This window comes from Vulpes lagopus, chromosome 6 (assembly GCF_018345385.1).
Source record: "Vulpes lagopus strain Blue_001 chromosome 6, ASM1834538v1, whole genome shotgun sequence".
Classification (NCBI taxonomy): domain Eukaryota; kingdom Metazoa; phylum Chordata; class Mammalia; order Carnivora; family Canidae; genus Vulpes; species Vulpes lagopus.
The window spans coordinates 133844905-133861737 of NC_054829.1; positions in this window are offsets into that span (position 1 = coordinate 133844905).

Here is a 16833-nt window from a genome sequence, read left to right on the forward strand (position 1 = left end):
GGCGGGCACTTCGGCCCCACTTTGCTGCGTCCCCGGCGCGCGGAGCGGCTGCGACCTGCTATTTATAGGGCCGAGCCCGGCAGCCGCGCGGGGGCCCGGGCGCGGGCGGGGGGGGGGCGGGCCGAGGCTCCCGCGGCTCCCGCGGCTCCCGCCGCTCCCGCCGCTCCCGCGTCCCCCCGCGTCCCCCCGCCCCCCGCGCGCGCCCGGGAGAAGTTGTCTCCGGCTGCTCCCACGCCCCCGCGGCGTCGCCCCCTCCCTCCTCCTCCCCCCCTCCTCCCTCCTCCCCCCTCCCCTCCCCCCGGCGCCCTCCTCCCAATGTCACCAGCGGCCCGAAGGCGGCGGCCCCGTCCCCAGTGGCGCAGCTCCCCCGCACAGCGCCCGCCGGCTCGGGACCCCGGGACCCCGCGCCCCCGCCCCCCCCGCCCCCGCCCGGGCCGCACCTCGGCAGCGGGGACACGCCCTCGGCAGCCCGACTGCGCCGCGGGACCTGCGCTCCGCGCGTCCAAGTGTGCACGTGTGGGGTGTGGACGTGTGGGTGTGCATGTGCACGTGTGTGTGCACGTGTGTGGGCATGTGGGCGTGTGTGGATGTGTGCGTGGGGGTGCGTGTGTAAGCACGTGTGCATGCGTGTGCACGTGTGGGGTGTGGACGTGTGGGTGTGCATGTGCACGTGTGTGTGCACGTGTGTGGGCATGTGGGCGTGTGTGGATGTGTGCGTGGGGGTGCGTGTGTAAGCACGTGTGCATGCGTGTGCACGTGTGGGGTGTGGACGTGTGGGTGTGCATGTGCACGTGTGTGTGCACGTGTGTGGGCATGTGGGCGTGTGTGGATGTGTGCGTGGGGGTGCGTGTGTAAGCACGTGTGCATGCGTGTGCACGTGTGGGGTGTGGACGTGTGGGTGTGCATGTGCACGTGTGTGTGCACGTGTGTGGGCATGTGGGCGTGTGTGGATGTGTGCGTGGGGGTGCGTGTGTAAGCACGTGTGCATGCGTGTGCACGTGTGGGGTGTGGACGTGTGGGTGTGCATGTGCACGTGTGTGGGCATGTGGGCGTGTGTGGATGTGTGCGTGGGGGTGCGTGTGTAAGCACGTGTGCATGCGTGTGCACGTGTGGGGTGTGGACGTGTGGGTGTGCATGTGCACGTGTGTGTGCACGTGTGTGGGCATGTGGGCGTGTGTGGATGTGTGCGTGGGGGTGCGTGTGTAAGCACGTGTGCATGCGTGTGCACGTGTGGGGTGTGGACGTGTGGGTGTGCATGTGCACGTGTGTGGGCATGTGGGCGTGTGTGGATGTGTGCGTGGGGGTGCGTGTGTAAGCACGTGTGCATGCGTGTGCACGTGTGGGGTGTGGACGTGTGGGTGTGCATGTGCACGTGTGTGTGCACGTGTGTGGGCATGTGGGCGTGTGTGGATGTGTGCGTGGGGGTGCGTGTGTAAGCACGTGTGCATGCGTGTGCACGTGTGGGGTGTGGACGTGTGGGTGTGCATGTGCACGTGTGTGTGCACGTGTGGGGTGTGGACGTGTGGGTGTGCATGTGCACGTGTGTGTGCACGTGTGTGGGCATGTGGGCGTGTGTGGATGTGTGCGTGGGGGTGCGTGTGTAAGCACGTGTGCATGCGTGTGCACGTGTGGGGTGTGGACGTGTGGGTGTGCATGTGCACGTGTGTGGGCATGTGGGCGTGTGTGGATGTGTGCGTGGGGGTGCGTGTGTAAGCACGTGTGCATGCGTGTGCACGTGTGGGGTGTGGACGTGTGGGTGTGCATGTGCACGTGTGTGTGCACGTGTGTGGGCATGTGGGCGTGTGTGGATGTGTGCGTGGGGGTGCGTGTGTAAGCACGTGTGCATGCGTGTGCACGTGTGGGGTGTGGACGTGTGGGTGTGCATGTGCACGTGTGTGTGCACGTGTGTGGGCATGTGGGCGTGTGTGGATGTGTGCGTGGGGGTGCGTGTGTAAGCACGTGTGCATGCGTGTGCACGTGTGGGGTGTGGACGTGTGGGTGTGCATGTGCACGTGTGTGGGCATGTGGGCGTGTGTGGATGTGTGCGTGGGGGTGCGTGTGTAAGCACGTGTGCATGCGTGTGCACGTGTGGGGTGTGGACGTGTGGGTGTGCATGTGCACGTGTGTGTGCACGTGTGGGGTGTGGACGTGTGGGTGTGCATGTGCACGTGTGTGTGCACGTGTGTGGGCATGTGGGCGTGTGTGGATGTGTGCGTGGGGGTGCGTGTGTAAGCACGTGTGCATGCGTGTGCACGTGTGGGGTGTGGACGTGTGGGTGTGCATGTGCACGTGTGTGGGCATGTGGGCGTGTGTGGATGTGTGCGTGGGGGTGCGTGTGTAAGCACGTGTGCATGCGTGTGCACGTGTGTGGGCATGTGGGCGTGTGTGGATGTGTGCGTGGGGGTGCGTGTGTAAGCACGTGTGCATGCGTGTGCACGTGTGGGGTGTGGACGTGTGGGTGTGCATGTGCACGTGTGTGGGCATGTGGGCGTGTGTGGATGTGTGCGTGGGCATGCGTGTGCGTTGTGGGCGTGCGTGTGCACGTGTGGGGTGTGGACGTGTAGGTGTGCACGTGTATGAGCGTGTGGGCATGTGGGCATGTGAGTGTGTGGGGGTGTGCGTGTGTAAGCACGTGTGCATGCGTGTGCACCTGTGGGGTGTGGACGTGTGGGTGTGCATGTGCACGTGTGTGTGCACGTGTGTGGGCATGTGGGCGTGTGTGGATGTGTGCGTGGGGGTGCGTGTGTAAGCACGTGTGCATGCGTGTGCACGTGTGGGGTGTGGACGTGTGGGTGTGCATGTGCACATGTGTGTGCACGTGTGTGGGCATGTGGGCGTGTGTGGATGTGTGCGTGGGGGTGCGTGTGTAAGCACGTGTGCATGCGTGTGCACGTGTGGGGTGTGGACGTGTGGGTGTGCATGTGTACGTGTGTGTGCACGTGTGTGGGCATGTGGGCGTGTGTGGATGTGTGCGTGGGGGTGCGTGTGTAAGCACGTGTGCATGCGTGTGCACGTGTGGGGTGTGGACGTGTGGGTGTGCATGTGCACGTGTGTGGGCATGTGGGCGTGTGTGGATGTGTGCGTGGGGGTGCGTGTGTAAGCACGTGTGCATGCGTGTGCGTGCACGCGGTGGCGCGTGCAAAGTACTACCCGGTCCCTTTCAGACGCGGCCGCAGCGCGTGTTCCTGGGCGTGAACCGCGAGGGTGGGCGCCCGGCAGATCCTCGGTTGAGCGCCCGGCGCAGGGGCCGCCCGGAGGCTGTGACGCACCTGGCACCTGGCCAGGGCCGAGGGTCTGGGGACACGGGGGACAGGACGGGAGGGGGAGGCAGGGAGCGAGTCAGGGCCCTGGCACGGCGCCGCCGGGTCCTCCAGGCCCAGAGGTGCAGGTGCTTCTGCGCCTCGACCGACTCCTTTTGAACGAGCGTCCGCTTGTGCAAACCTTGAACGTTCAGCCACTTGTGCCCCAACCTAGTTCTGCTCACCTGTGAAGGACTAAGCCCTCCTCATCTCCTTTTGAGGTATCCTTGTGCGGCCAGAGGTCACAAGCATGACTCCCGGGGGTCCCCCTGCTGCTAAAGCAGCACAATCAGGCAGGGTGGGCAGGGCCGGCGTCACACCCGCTCCGTGGCGAGGCGGTTCCTTCCTCCTCCTGATGATTCCGGGGGGCTCGGTGCAAGGAGGACCCTACACTCGTGTGGCCCTTTCCTGCTACAGACCTCTCAGAATGGAGCACCAAGTAGCGCAGGGGAGCCTTGTCCCACCGCAGGGGTTGACACCAGCTGCCACTTGTAGATGGGGTCAGGGTTTTCACTTCTGAGAACTTAACGTTGGAAGATCAAGCTTTGATGATCTTACATTGAGGTCGGGTTTTTTTTTTTTTTTAAGATTTTGTTTATTCATGAGAGAGAGAGAGAGAGAGGCAGAGACACAGGCAGAGGAAGAAGCGGGCTCCCTGCAGGGACCTGATGTAGGACTCGATCCTGGGACCCCAGGGTCACGCCCTGGGCCGAAGGTGGGCGCTGCACCGCTGGGCCACCCAGGCTGCCCTGAGGTCGTTTCTACGTGGATGCTCGTGGGTATTTAAATTAATGGGAAATGTTACTAGAACTAGAGATTTGACCCCTGGAGTCCACGGGGGAGCCACTGCGACGGTACTGGCTGCCCAGGGAACCACAAGCAGAAACGCAGCCGGCATCGGGCCACCTGGAACCAGGCCCACCCTCCTTGTGTGCTGTGCCCCGGGTCACACGGTCACCACAGCTCCAGGGCTTCACAGTCTGTGGGCCAGTTGCAGGGTCCCAGGCGCCGACGGGCCACGACGGTCATGGCCCAGGGCACCGCTCGGCCACAAGACAGCTGCCACGGTCATCAGGGGTGGCAGCAACATGCTGACACGGGAGGGAGCCCGTGGAAGCTCCCAGAATGTGGGTGAAGCCAGGCCCCTGCCGACCACCTGAGCGCCGGGTCCTTGGTGCCCCGTGCGCTTGGGCCCACAAGGCAGGCGACCCAAGGGGCGAGGCCATCGGGTCAAAGGCCGTGGGCTTCGGGCACGAGTGACTGGGACAGCCCTTCCACCCGAGCTGCTCTCCCGCGACCTGTCCCGGGAGGGGTTACACGGGCCGTGCCCTCGGGGCGCAAGTGCATGAGCGTGACGCACGAATCGAGGGCCTCGCAGTTTACTGTAGCAGCTTTCATGGGGCAAATTCAATCAGAGCAGTGTCTAAACGAAGGAATGAGTGCGACGCCGTCACACTTCCGGAACATGAGCGTCCTGCTCCCCTTTACATAATAGCTGCATCTGTAAACGGACTAGAAATCATATATTTGCAAGTGAATCATATTTCAAGCATAATCGGCCGGTGAACCCTAACGTTTCTGTGGTCGTGAACCCTTCTGAAGTTTTAAGAGAGCAAGAGAGCTGCACACTCTCCCTACAAAAAAAGTACAAGCAGATGCACACGTGTGCGGTGGACAGTATGTGGCACCCTAACGTTAGTCGCCTCTGAGATACGGTTGCACTTTCCACCGTTTCCGTGACTCTGCCTGGAAACTGGGGCCCCCTGTGACGTGTGGTCAGAGGGCCCCCTTCACCGGCTCCAGGCCACCAGGCCCCGCCGGGCCGCTCGCTCCACCGCAGCACGGGGCCTTCAGCCCCACGTCACCGCCCGGGCTGGGGACATGGCCCGGGGCTCGACCCGGAGTGGCCCACACTTCCCTCACTGTCCGTCCAGCGGTTCCACTGGAGGCTCCCTCGCGGGCGCCGGAGCTCCCCGCACCTGATGGGTAACTTAGACCACATCATAGGTTGGTACGTGCAGGAAAATGTAGTGTGTCCGCAGTTCAGCACTGGCGGTGGCCCCAGGCCCCTGTGGGGGGAGGCGTCCCCTGCCGACGCGGGCGGTCAGCTGGACGTGAGTGCTCAGACTCTAGATACCACGTTTCCTTTTACGTCCATCAGTCCTCCCCATCTGAACAAGTGAAACAAAGAATCTAGATTCTTTACCAAAAGATTCAAATGCCCAGTGAGGGGACACCTGGGGGGGCTCCACGGTGGAGCATCTGCCTTTGGCCCAGGGCATGATCCTGGAGACCTGAGATCGAGTCCCACGTCGGGCTCCTGCAGGGAACCTGCTTCTCCCTCTGCCTGTGTCTCTGTCTCTCTGTTTCTCTCATGGATAAATATATATTTTTTTAATGCCCAGTAAATATAAGCCAAGAATTTAGTTGAGGGTAGGGGGTGCTGGAGCCCACACACACATAGGGAACAAGTCCCCTCCCCACGCACGCCTGCGCTGGATGAGACACATGAGCTACCGGCAGGAACAGAAAACAGAGCTCGTAGAAGGTGCGAGCGCCGCCAGGCCAGACGGGGAAGGCTGAGGTGCTGGCCGGCTGGCACCGTGGAACCCCAGGCGACGTGGCGTTAACCACTGAGCCTTACTTCTCGCTGTGCCTGAGCTGGAAGCTCAAGATCACGCTGCTGTCAGGGTGGCTCTCTCCGGAGGCCTCCCCTTAGCCTGAAGGTGACCATCTTTCTCTGTGTCCCTACGTGGCCTTTTCCCTGTGCACAGCCCTCACACTGGGTCGGGTACCACCCTAACCTAACCCGAGCACCGCCTTAGAGGCCCTCTCTCCAGATACAGCCCCATTCCGGGACCCTGGGCTCAGGGCCTCCGCATACAGATTTGAGAGGACGCAGGTAGCCCGGACCAGGTAGGCGCCACCTCCACCCCCAGAACGGTCTCGCAGGTGGAGGTGCGGCAGAGATTTCCCCTTTATGTTAACAGGGCTCAAGAGTAAAGAAATTTGTATCCAGCTCTGCCACTGGAGTGTTGGGAGAATCTGTCATAATAGAAGAGCCCAGAACACAAGGGTGTAAACTGGAAATATGGAGGTTACGATGCGTTCCCTGGAGCTGAGCGGCTGAGGACTGTGGCCTGTCCAGCCTCCAGGGTGCTTTCATGGTGCCGCCTAGTAAGGATGGGACCGTGTGAGCTGTAGGAGGCCTGGAAGTTCGTTACAAAAGGGATCCAGCCAATGGGACGTGGAGAGGCCACCTGGAATGGCAACTACCCCAAATACCCAGGAACCGTGTGTCCTGTTGACTGGGGTGCACAGATGTGGCTGCAAGTCCATGGCATCGCACACGTGAGGCACGCCACAAGCGACGACCTCGGAATAGTCAGTGCCTGTTCACTAGAGCAAAGTTGTGCTTCACTCTTACCCAAAGGACAGAGGCCAAGTCACCTCTTTGGAAATTGAGAGAGGTCACCAACATCCCGGGGGGGTCCCCCAATGTCACAGGGCTTCATAAGTCTCCCCTGGACCAGAGTGAGGGAGAAGGAGGAAGAAAGGGAGCAACAGTATCTTAAACGGGGTGAGTTTTAAGCCCAGATACCCTCAGTTTAATAGAGCTAAGAAAACTGAATTAAGTTTTCTGTTTTTGACTATATATGGGAGTTTGTAAGTTAATTTTATTGTAGAAAAATTACATATATATTTTTTTATACCTGAGATTTAAAGACTCTACTGACTTTAAAGAATATATCCCTTACATTATTCATTTTCAATGGATTTTCTGGACGTGCACTGATCTCTCAGAATAGCATCTATGACTCCAGATTGAGAATATTTGCCCCAGGGGATCTGGTTCTTTAAATCTGATTCCTTTTTAACCAAAAAATACCTGCTTATATATATAATTTTCCACTAACGTATTATTTGAAACTCTATTTTCTTAAAGAGAATCATGTCTGTAATTTACAGCACAATAGCTCACATGATTATGTTTGGTAAATGCCAGAAAAATAATAGAATCATAAATGGAGAAATTATAGGCAATCACTGGGTAAAGACAGCTGTATTCAAGGAGTAGAGGGATTGGAAGTGACAGGATGATGCTGCTGCACTTAAAGAAATATGACACTTTTTTTTTCATGGACAAAAGAGGACAGATCACAACCAATACCAAGGAAATACAAACGATTTTAAAAAGGAATTATGAGCAACTCTATGCCAACAAACGAGGTAATCTAGAAGAAATAGATGCATTTCTGGAAAACCACAAATTGCCAAAACTGGAACAGGAAGAAATAGAAAACCTGAACAGGCCAATAGCCAGCGAGGAAACTGAAGCAGTCATCAAAAACCTCCTGAGACACACAAGTCCAGGGCCAGGTGGCTTCCCAGGGGAGTTCTAGCGAACGTTTAAAGAGGAAACCATACCTGTTCTACTAGAGCCGTTCAGAAAGATAGAAAGAGATGGAGCACTTCCAGACTCGTTCTATGAGGCCAACATCACCTTAATTCCAAAACCAGACAAAGACCACACCAAACAGGAGGATTATAGACCAATATCCCTGAGGAACACAGATGCAAAAATTCTCACCAAGATACTAGCCAACAGGATCCAACAACACGCTAAGAAGATTCCTCACCAAGACCAAGTGGGATTTATCCCTGGGATGCACGGCTGGTTCAATACTCATAAAGCAATCAACGTGATGGATCAGATCAGCAAGAGAGAAAACAAGACCCTATGATCCGCTCAATAGATGCAGAGAAAGCATTTGACAAAATACGGCATCCCTTCCTGATCAAAACTCTTCAGAGTGTAGGGATAGAGGGAACATTCCTCAGCATCTTAGAAGCCATCTACGAAAAGCCCACAGCAAATATCATTCTCCATGGGGAAGCACTGGGAGCCTTTCCCCTAAGATCAGGAACAAGACAGGGATGTCCACTCTCACCACTGCTATTCAACATAGTCCTGGAAGTCCGAGCCTCAGCAATCAGGCAGCAAAAAGAAGTAAAAGATATTCAAATTGGAAAGAAGAAGTCAAACTCTCCCTCTTCGCTGATGACATGATACTGTACATAGAAAACCCAAAAGCCTCCCCCCCCCCCCAAGATTGCTAGAACTCATACAGCAATTCGGCAGTGTGGCAGGATATAAAATCAATGCCCAGAAGTCAGTGGCATTTCTATACACTGAGACTGAAGAAAGAGAAATTAAGGAGTCAATCCCATTGACAATTGCACCCAAAAGCATAAGATACCTAGGAATAAACCTAACCAAAGAGGTAAAGGATCTATATCCTAAAAACTACAGAACACTTCTGAAAGAAATCGAGGAAGACACAAAGAGATGGAAAAATATTCCATGCTCATGGATTGGCAGAATTAATATTGTGAAAATGTCAATGCTGCCCAGAGCAATGTACACGTTTAATGCAATCCCTATCAAAATACCATGGACTTTCTTCAGAGAGTTAGAACAAATCATCTTAAGATTTGTGTGGAATCAGAGAAGACCCAGAATAGCCAGGGGAATATTAAAAAAGAAAACCATAGCTGGGGGCATCCCAATGCCAGATTTCAGGTTGTGCTACAAAGCTGTGGTCATCAAGACAGTGTGGTCCTGGCACAAAAACAGACACATAGATCAATGGAACAGAATAGAGAACCCAGAAGTGGACCCTGAACTTTATGGTCAACTAATATTTGATAAAGGAGGAAAGACTATCCACTGGAAGAAAGACAGTCTCTTCAATAAATGGTGCTGGGAAAATTGGACATCCACATGCAGAAGAATGAAACTGGACCACTCCCTTGCACCAGACACAAAGATAAACTCAAAATGGATGAGAGATCTAAATGTGAGACAAGATTCCATCAAAATCCTAGAGGAGAACACAGGCAACACCCTTTTTGAACTTGGCCACAGCAACTCCTTACAAGATCCATCCACGAAGGCAAGAGAAACAAAAGCAAAAATGAACTATTGGGACTTCATCAAGATGAGAAGCTTCTCCAATTGAGAAGAAATGAGTGGGAAATACCAGAAAGGGAGACAGGACATAAAGACTCCTAACTCTGGGAAACGAACTACGGAGGGTGGAAGGGGAGTAGGGTGGGGGGTGAGGGTGACTGGGTGACGGGCACTGAGGGGGGCCCTTGACGGGATAAGCACTGGGTGTTATTCTGTATGTTGGCAAATTGAACACCAATAAAAAATAAATTTATTATTAAAAAAAAAGATGAGAAGCTTTTGCACAGCAAAGGATACAGTCAACAAAACTCAAAGACACCCTACAGAATGGGGGAAGATATTTGCAAATGACATATCAGATAAAGGGCTAGTATCCAAGATCTCTAAAGAACTTATGAAACTCAACACCAAAGAAACAGACAATCCAATCATGAAATGGGCCAAAGACATGAAGAGAAATCTCACAGAGGAAGACATGGACATGGCCAACACGCACATGAGAAAATGCTCTGCATCACTTGCCATCAGGGAAATACAAATCAAAGCTACAATGAGATCCCACCTCACACCAGTGAGAATGGGGAAAATCAACAAGTCAGGAAACCACAAATGTTGGAGAGGATGTGGGGAAAGGGGAACCCTCCTGCACTGTTGGTGGGAATGGGACCTGGTGCAGCCGCTCTGGAAAACTGTGTGGAGGTTCCTCAAAGAGTTAAAAATAGACCTGCCCTACGACCCAGCAATTGCACTGTTGGGGATTTACCCCAAAGATCCAGATGCAGGGAAACGCCAGGACACCTACACCCCGATGTTTCTATCAGCAATGGCCACAACAGCCAAACTGGAAGGAGCCTCGGTGTCCATCAAAAGATGATGGATAGAGAAGCTGTGGTCTATGTATACACTGGAATATTCCTCAGCCGTTAGAAACGACAAATACCCACCATTTGCTTTGACATGGATGGACCTGGAGGGTATTATGCTGAGTGAAATGAGTCAATCAGAGAAGGACACACATTATATGGTCTCATTCATTTGGGGAATATAAAAATAGTGAAAGGGAACAAAGGGGAAAGGAGAGGCAATGGGTGGGAAATATCAGAAAGGGAGACAGACCATGAGAGACTCCTGACTCTGGGGAAGGAACTAGGGGTGGTGGAAGGGGAGGAGGGCGGGGGTGTGGGGGTGACTGGGTGACGGGCACTGAGGGGGGCCCTTGACGGGATGAGCAGTGGGTGTTATGCTATATGTTGGCAAATTGAATTTAACTTCAGAAAAATAACTTTTTGAAAAACGGAAGTCTTCAAAAGCAAAAATATCTTGTTTTTCTTCTTGTCCTCATTTTCAACCAAATATTTTTTATTACCTAATTATGTCGCTAGTGGCGGACAATGACAAACTTACATACCAGACACACTTGTGGGAAATGTTCGTGGTAATTGGCATTGATTGGAGCAATGGTACGTTCCAGAGCGAAGGCCACTTCCTGAACATCTTGTCACATTCTGTTCATTGTCGACTCCGTCGCTTCCACGGCGAACTACATCCTTCTCACCGTGTTTCCAGTCGTTCGTCTCCGTCCACTGTCCCCTACAAGTTACCATACGAGGTGACTTGGTCACCTGTGCTCTGGTCAAGCTCCACCGTGTCCTGGTGACCTGCTCACGGCTGGTGAAACCAGCGTTGGCCACCGAGGCAGGACACAGTGGGTCCGAGCGTGGCCCCGGTAGCATCTGCGTCTGGGCCTCCTGCGGCCTCCTCCTCTTGAGGCGTCCTCCAAGCCCTCATGCCCTCAGTGCCTCAGTTTCCCTCACAGGATCAGCTGGGGCCCTGGATTCCCACGCAGCTCATGAAGATCATGGGACATCACTGCTCGTCCATCTAGAACCTTCCTCTGTCAATGCTCATTAACACCCTGCCCCAGGCTGAGTGTAGAATTCTCTAGAATGTGCCGTATTCGGGGCAGTGCAGAGTGTGCTTCACTGTATCTACTGCCCGACCCCCGCAGGCCAACCCTGAGGGGGAGGAAGGACAACCGCAGCCACTCTCCCGTCCCTTACCCCCTCCCTGTTCTTGCTCGTGCCCCAGGCTTCTGCTTCCCGCCCTCGGCACCACGGCCTGCACACCACAGCCTCCTCTTTCTCTGGTGGCAACTGAGCTTCTCTTTCTTGGGACAACTGATGCCGGAGAAGATGCAGAGAAGGAATTTGGAGAGGACATGAGGAGAACTCACCTGTGTCATGCCGAAAATAGCACCGCGCCTTACACCAATGGGCGAACAGCGTGTGATGTGTCTGCACGTGTGTAGGATCACTAGCTTGTTGAGGACCTTGGAAACTTCAGAGTAACTTTTCTTTTCAATATACAGTGACACCGCCTCCTGCACAGACCCAGAAAAGCATAAAGTCACAGATTTCCCTGTGCGTAAGGAGCGCTTAAGCATTTCGCACCGAGCACATCGCAGCGCTCTCTCGGGGGCAAGCCGGGCCAGCAGAGAGCTCAAGAACCTTCTTCCTTTGAAGCCCTGCACTTGCGGCCAATAGGATCCTTGGAAACCTTAGGAAATGCTTGAGAAAGTTCATCGATGTGAAAAGACAACCAAAGACAAGGATTTTATTTGGTCTAAACGGAAGTAACATTTTCTAGGACCAAGTCTCAGTTTCATCAAAGGTACGATGAAAACCAATGAGTGACTCATTTCAAGCTTCCTATAATGTAAAAATAAAAACCTCGCTCTCCGCGTGAGCCTCTGCTGGTGGTGACCAGAGCGCTAGCTGAGTGGACTGGTTTTGTGTCTTTCTTTCTTTCTTCTTTCTTTCTTTCTTTCTTCTTTCTTTCTTCTTTCTTTCTTCTTTCTTCTTTCTTTCTTTCTTCCTTCCTTCCTTCTTTCCTTCCTTCCTTTTTTCTTTCTTTCTTTTTTCTTTTTCTGTTTTCTTTTTCTTTTCTTTTCTTTCTTTCCTTTCTTTTCCTTCCTTCCTTCCTTTCTCGTTTTCTTTTTCTTTCTTTCCTTTTTTTCTTTCTTTTTCTTTCTTTCTGTTTTCCTTTCTTTCTTTTTTCTTTCTTTCTTTCTCTTTCTTTTCTTTTCTTTCTTTCTTTTCTTTTTTGTTTTCTTTCTTTTTCTTTCTTTGTTTTTTCTTTTTCTTTCTTTCTTTCCTTTCTTCTTTCTTTCTCTTTCTTTTCTTTCTTTTCTCTTTCTTTCTTTCTTTCTTTCTTCTTTCTTCTTTCTTCTTCTTTTCTTCTTTCTTTTCTTACCTGATAGATGGGCACTCTGAAGGGAGAGGGAAACAGGCCGGCAAAGGGGCTATTTTCAATCTGTGAACAATTTGGTGGAGTTCCCCAGCCGGAGGTGAGTGTGCAGGTGTGGTCGGGCTCCCGGTGCCTGCGGGCAGGTGCGCAGAGGGGAGCCAGGCGCGGCCCAGGACAGTGAGCAGCAAGGGGGCCGCGGCCTGAGCCGCTTCCGACCCGCCCTGGGGTCCGCAGGCCGCGGGTGTCCCGGGCCGCGCATCCTGCGGGGCCTCACGGCTCGGCCGCCCTGGGGCCTGGGTCTGGGGGCGCCTCGGGGCCCCTCGAAGCCCCTCGAAGCCCCTCGAAGCCCCTCGGCCGGTCCTCCTGCTCCGCCACTCCCAGGCCAGGACCAGCGGACTCCGGGGCCGTCTCTGCAGGCGGGGCGGCCGCATAGACCTGCCTGCTGGGCCCGGAGCCCTGGGCGTGACCCCGGGTCACCGCTGAGCCGGCTCGGGACCCCGCAGACACACCACGCGGGGCACGCGTCTACCGGGACTAAACGCCGGGTCAGAGGCTCAGGCCGCGAGGAGACGTGGGACCGGCCGGGGCCCGAGGAGCAGGCGGCGGGGCTCGCGTGGGCCCCCCCGGGTCGCGCCGCGCGTTCGTGGGTCACCGGCTGGCGGGTCCCGCGGCGCCCGGAAATGCAGGAGGCCGCAGCCCGGAGGCCCCCCCGGAGGAGGCGGCGCCGCGTCCTCTGCACCTGCCCGCGGTCGGTGACGTCAGCCGGGCCGCACCCACCCCCACCCCACCCTCCCGGGCCCGTGACGTCACCAGCGAGGCCGCCCCCCCACCCTCCCGGGTTCATTCTCTCAAATCAGTAAGTAAAACCCTTACGGGATGCGCCTCCCGCGTTCCCGCCCGGGGGCGCCTGACCCTCGGCGGCCGGAGCTGCGCTCGCGGAGCGGACACGGGGCCCCCCGCGCCCCCAGCACACCCCGCCCCCGGGCCGCGCCCCCCAGGCCGCTCCCCGCGCCCCGAGGCTGTGCCCCCCGCACCCCCAGGCTACCCCGGCCTGCCCCGGCCTTGCCCCGCGCCCCAGGCTGTGCCCCCCCCGCCCCAGGCCGTGCCCCGGCCGTGCCCCCGCCCCCCAGGCCATGCCCCCCGCCCCCCAGGCCGTGCCCCCCCGCACCCCCCACGCCCAGCCTTGCCCCCTAGACTGCCCCAGCCTTGCCCCTGCACCCCCAGGCCGTGCCCCCCGCCCCCCAGGCCGTGCCCCCCCGCACCCCCCATGCCCAGCCTTGCCCCCTAGACGGCCCCAGCCTTGCCCCTGCACCCCCAGGCCGTGCCCCCCCGCCCCAGCCTTGCCCCCGCCCCAGGCCGTGCCCCCGCTCCTGGCGCTGTCCCTTCCCCAGCACAGAGCCCTTTTTCCTCCTTCAGGCCTTTCCTTCCTCTCCCCAGAGACCATCACTTGTGCTGATCAGTCCCCGTCCACCACATTTACCCTGATCAGCGGATTTCTCCCCAACCACTTGGCTCCAGAGACTTTATATTCCAACTTCAGAGTTTTCTGAAGGTCCAGCACAGGATGAGCTCTGCAGCCTCCTCCGTACAGACTCAGGCTCCAGGAAGGTTTTCTCCACCAGCGAATCACCAGGGACCACGCTCACCCTCCCTGCTCCGCGGCCTTTCCACCCCGGTCGCAGCAAAACCGAAAAAGAGCCCGTGGAGTCTCCCTCCAACAGCTGCTGCTTCTAGGACTTCGGCCTGTGCACACGCAGTTTGTATCCGCGCGACTGTAGGATGGACAGAGACTTCTGTTTTATTACTTGTGCCACCAATAAAATAGGCATTTGCTCAAAAACAACCATTACATTTATATATATATATATATATTTTTTTTTTTTTTTTGAGATTAGGTATCCAGCACATAGTTGCAAGGTTTCTATCTTCGATGAGTTAGGAAATTGGTTTTTTTTGTAAATGCGTCTGACACATCTGACTCTAAAAATAAATCTTGGATTGCTCCCAGGTTAGCCTTCTGAAATTACATAATTTTCACAAGTTATTAATATCACTCAGAATTTCTCTCTCCTTGCTGTTTTTAAAATCCACACACTGTCTCCCCCGCCATCACCAGCATCCCTAAGTCATTCCTTCTTCTTGTAAGGAGTTCTTGCCTAGCAGAGCTGCTAATTTACTTGGTCCTTCTGACCGGCAAGGAGAGGAAGTTGGGGTCCCCCGCCTAGCTGTGCCCCCAGGCGCGCCCCATCCTGTAGCAAACCCTCAAAAGCAGACATTTCTGTTGGCTCTGAATTCCATTTTTCACCGTTGACCACAGTCTTCTTCAATGCGGGAGCAAAGCAGGGGTGCACTCTGTTCCCCTGGGTCCCCCCGGGCTGCCCACGGTCCACGGCCTGCAGCAGCAGCGGTGGCCCTGGCTCTCGGTGGCTCGTCCCCGGGAGGGGTGGCTGACTAGACCCCTTTGTAAGGAGTGTCTCCAGGGGCCACGGGAAGTCCTGGCGACTCGAGACCACTCCAGCACCCCCAAGCCTACCTAATGTCCAGGTGCTCCCGGCTCCCCGTGGCCTAATCAGACCAGAGGGGACTGAGCTTTCCAAGAACTTACCTGTGGCTTTGAACGGTGACTTAGTGACTAAGGAGACACTGACAAGATCTTTTCCTACCAGTTTTTAATTGTTATCTGAATTTTTTTCCTTTGCAGCAAAAGTAAGTGCACAGATTACCCATGGACTTAATTTTACGGAGGAGCAGCTGAGTCAGCTAACAGTATTGTGCTTATAGAGTTGATTTAATATCAAATAGACCTTAAGCCATTTTTTTTTCACATTTAAACGTTGAGCTAGATGGAGCCCCAGAGCTCTCCTTATTTTACATTTAAAATTCAATTTTTAAGTGATTTCTCAGTTTTGAAAAATATGTCCTTTCTGTTGGAAGAGGAGGAAGACTTTGATACACGAGGGCAGCGTTGTTTTCTGGGACCGCAGCTCATCAAGGACTGGACTATGGTCACGCGGCTGGGTGTGTGCACGTGTGTCTGTGTGTGCGTGTGCGTGTTCAAACTGCTGAGAGCCCGTGATGTTTAAAGACAAATACGATAGTTTCCTAAACGGATAGCATTAGAAAAGTCTATTGACTGGCGAGTTGGATGTGACTCCAGTCCTTTTTGAATTACTAAAAATAGGCAAGGCTCCATTTGCTCTTTACCTAAAATAAATGAAGTTCCTCCAACTCGTGAATGCTGCAATAAAAGGTCAAAATCTTTTATTCCCGTCTCAGGAGCAGTGTCTCTAAAAGACACTGTGCCCTATGCCTTTGCTGAGCAAAACAGCTAGAAGGATGACAATTCTTAATTCCGGTATACAGGGTTCTTCCAATGACCTTATGGCTTTGGGACATTAAAAAGCCTATTCATTAACAAGACACAAAAACAGAAAAACTTTAGTGAAAATGTCAATTTAAACATTACACAGGAATCCGTTTAATGGCGTAGGAGTGAAAGAAAATAAGTTGTATGTCTCTTTTTTAAGTAACCTTTTAAAGATAACTGCATTCCCTTTGCCTTCCTTATTTATATTTACCTGAATATGTGAACATTCAATTCTTTTTTGTTGCACCACTGAAATTGCTATTGGATCAGCTTGTGATTTGGATAAAGTAATACATGTACAAGTGTAAAATTTTGATCACAGTAATAGAATAGGTATTTCATGGAGAAAAAAAAAGATAAAATGTTTTTACTCATTGGATCAACCACTGGTAACTGAGTTTCGGGATCATCCGTCAGGTAAGCAAAAGCATCCCGTCGCTGAATTATTTTGTGCTACTTTCAAATATTTGTTTTCTAATTACAAAAGTATTAACACTCATTTAAAAATTCAAAAGAGCATTTTAATTAAAAAGATCTATCTTAACCTACCCAGAGGTCTTTACTATTTATATTTTCATGGGTTTCATTCAGTATTCAGGGGTTAAGAGCGTGGGATCTAGAGCCACTTCAAATTACTCCTCTGCCATTGGTAAGCTGGAGACTTACGGCAAGTACCTTAATTACTTTGTGACTCGGGTTCCATACCAATAAAATAGGCATGAAAATAGAGATAATTCATGGACACAATGATAAAATTAAATGAAGTGATTCATGTAAAGTTCTTAGGAAAATATCCTGATATATAGTAAGAGTCTAGTATGTAATAGCTTTAATTACTATGGTTAAGGTTTTCCATCTCATATGTTTTTCGTATATTCATGATTTGTTATTTTGAGGGGCATCATCAACTCAAAAAGAGATTTGTGGACCTTCAGGAAATTTTGGAA